This window comes from Cynocephalus volans, chromosome 13 (genome assembly GCF_027409185.1).
Source record: "Cynocephalus volans isolate mCynVol1 chromosome 13, mCynVol1.pri, whole genome shotgun sequence".
NCBI classification, from domain to species: Eukaryota; Metazoa; Chordata; class Mammalia; order Dermoptera; family Cynocephalidae; genus Cynocephalus; species Cynocephalus volans.
The window spans coordinates 5,191,149-5,194,082 of record NC_084472.1 but is presented as its reverse complement, the minus strand read 5'-3'; positions in this window follow the sequence as shown (position 1 = coordinate 5,194,082).

Here is a 2,934-nt window from a genome sequence, read left to right as displayed (position 1 = left end):
TAATTCTCTACACTTGACTTATCCACTTTCTAAAAGTCATTTCCTTAGCTCATTGCAAGGTCATTAGTTTTTAAAAGCCCAGGTCTACATGGGAAAGAAATGAAAAAGGCAATGGGACGAATATAAGCTAGAGACTGAGCAATGCAGGCAGAGGAGACAGAGCCACGCGCTCACTCACCTCCGTGGCCCCAAGTACCTGCCCCAGGCTCTGCAGCGTCGGCGTGATGAGCCCGTCTGATGTTTTGCTTGGGAGCTGCACACGTGTACTTAGGCTCCTGGTCACAGGGGTGTGGCATCTGATATTTTGTCAGCAGGAAAGTGGGCGTAATCGTCTGGCTCCAGTCCAAATGCTGGCTGCACCTGCTAACAATGGCTCCAGCTGAAGAAGGCGTGGCTGTGATGAGCTGCCAGTGACAGCGCGCCACCAGCGCGGGGTCAGAGGCACGCACACGCCGGTGGCGGCGTCGCAGGCCTCCCACGACCATCCGGACACCGGCTCCGCCGCTTCACAGGGGGTTGCCAGTCACGCGAGAACCGAAAGAGACCCGAGGCTCGTCGGCGCCCACCTTCCCCTTGGTTTGCTAGGGATGCGGGGGCACTCTGTGCTCAGCACAGCAGTGGCAGTCGGGCACCGGTGTTGAGGCATTCACTGAGCACCAGCTCTGTGTCCAGCACCGGGCAAGGCACTTCAGATGCAAAGAGGAGCAAGACCAAGAAGAGAGAGAGAGCCGTCAACGAATACATGAGAGAAGGTGACCAAGTTCTCCAACAGACGTGTGAGCTCTGCTAAGGGAACCTACAGGCAGTCCGGCCCTAACTTCATTTTACAGTCTACGTTGAAGTCAGAGTGGTACTTTGCCTCTTCACTACATTTTGAGGATAGCACATTACAGTTAGCGCTTTGGGCTAAGTCTGAATGACAGTGACTGCCCTCAATACTCAAAACTGCCTTGTCGTCACTATCTTTCTGTTTCCCTTATGTCTGTGAACCTAAGTATGCACAGACCAGAATAAAAATGTGGTAATGTTATATCCCACCCTGGGAACCTGGCCATTCATGGGTGATAGAGCCCTGAACCAGGCACAAAATAGGTGCTCAAGTATTTTAATGAATCTCTATGAATAGAAACATGAACACTGCCCAAGTTTGGAAAATAATTTACACCCATAAAAGACAAACCTTGGTGACAGAGCAGATGATAACATTTTAGCATTTTAATTTGAGTTCAGTATAAATAAATGTCTGCCGAGGTGGCGTCCAGTTCTATCTTTCTTTACCTTTCAAAGTCATCTCAGAAAATGTCCTTGCTTGTAGGTCTCATAACAAATCACCGGAAAACTCAGTGGCTCAGAACAACTAAAATCATTTTCTTCTCTCGTGTGTTTTGTGGGTCAAGGATTCAGGAAGGGCTCACCTGGGTGGTTCTCATCTGGAGGAGGGAGGGTGGATGTGCAGCTGTGGCAGCTGGGGGTGGGCTGGACATTGCTCTTGCTTCATGGCGTCTCAGGTCTTCTCAGCTGGTGGCTTGAGTGAGCCCTCTTCAGCTTCCTCATAACATGTGGGCCTCAGGGTGGTGGACTGCTCATATGGCAGCTCAGGACTCATAAGTGTCTCAGGAGAGCTAGACAGGAACTGTATTACCTTCTACGACCCAACTTTGGAAGTAACACAACATCATTTCTGCTGTGGTCTCAGACCCACCCAGACAAAAGGAATGTCACTGTAAGAAGAGCATGTAGGATGGGAGATATTGTCGTGGCTGACTTTGGAAATTACAATCTATCACTTCCCACAAAAAACAAGATTCTTTTACTGTGGCCTTTTTTATTTGTTTTTCTTCTTATCTCAGCTCAGAGTTAACTTAAAACTTGCCTTTGGACTTGCCTGCTCTGGGTCTGCCAAGTAGGATGTCAATAATAATTCAGTGTGTCGTAAAAACCATTCTGTGGAACATAGTTTCAAGAGACCTGATTAGATGTTGCTTGGAAAAAGTGAGGAAAAGGAGCGATTGAAAAGATTTTTTGTTGTAGAACTTTTCAGACCCTTTAATATGCTAATGAAAGCTTTTCATTATAGATCATCTATGGCCCACTCACAGGACTAGAGTTCCAGCAACATTGGCTCCAATTATTCTTCGAGGCTTAGTTGGATTCAACTATAATCTCAAAATAAGTATCTTTATGTGTCAGATTGTACGGACAGCGTATGTGTGTTTATAATTAAAACCAAATATTGTTACTTAGGCATTGCACCTAGAGAGGTATCATTGAAAGCGGGTAATCTCTGCACTCTAATTCACTTAGAAAACCCTTCAAAAACTCAGCATTGATCACCTATGATGTGCCAGCAATTGTACTGGCTGGTGGGAACTTGAGAATAAACAAACCAGGAAAGCTACCCTTGAGCATCTGCTAAGTAACTGGGAAAAATGAATAATGCCCTTCATGAAGATTCTTCTCTGATCCACAGACATTTAAAGATCAATTTTTTTCACTGCTCTTAAATTTAAATAGTTTTTTTGTTTTTTGGGTTTTTTTAGTTAGAAATAAAGATACACCAGTTGAAACACTCTCTACTTTTAGTAGTTTCAACTGTAATTTAAAAAGAAGGAAAATGCAAAAAGGAGAAAAAGGAAAGTCTATTGAAAGTTCTGCATTGCTGCATTGCTTTATCACTTATTAACACTCGTTGAAAGTAAAACGAGCCCCTTCCATGGGTGCAGGCATTGTTCTAGGCACTGGAGAGTCAGCACTAAACCAAAATTTTGGTTTTCATGGAACTTACCTATTAGCAAAATCCAAGCCACGTTAATTATTTGTTGGAGAACCTTCAGCTCTTTTCTGCTTTGTTTTCAAAGGCTTCTGAAATTGGGTCTCCCCCCAACCCCTGCCGTGCCTAGTTCTTCCTGCCTCCCACATGGATCTTGTGCTCCA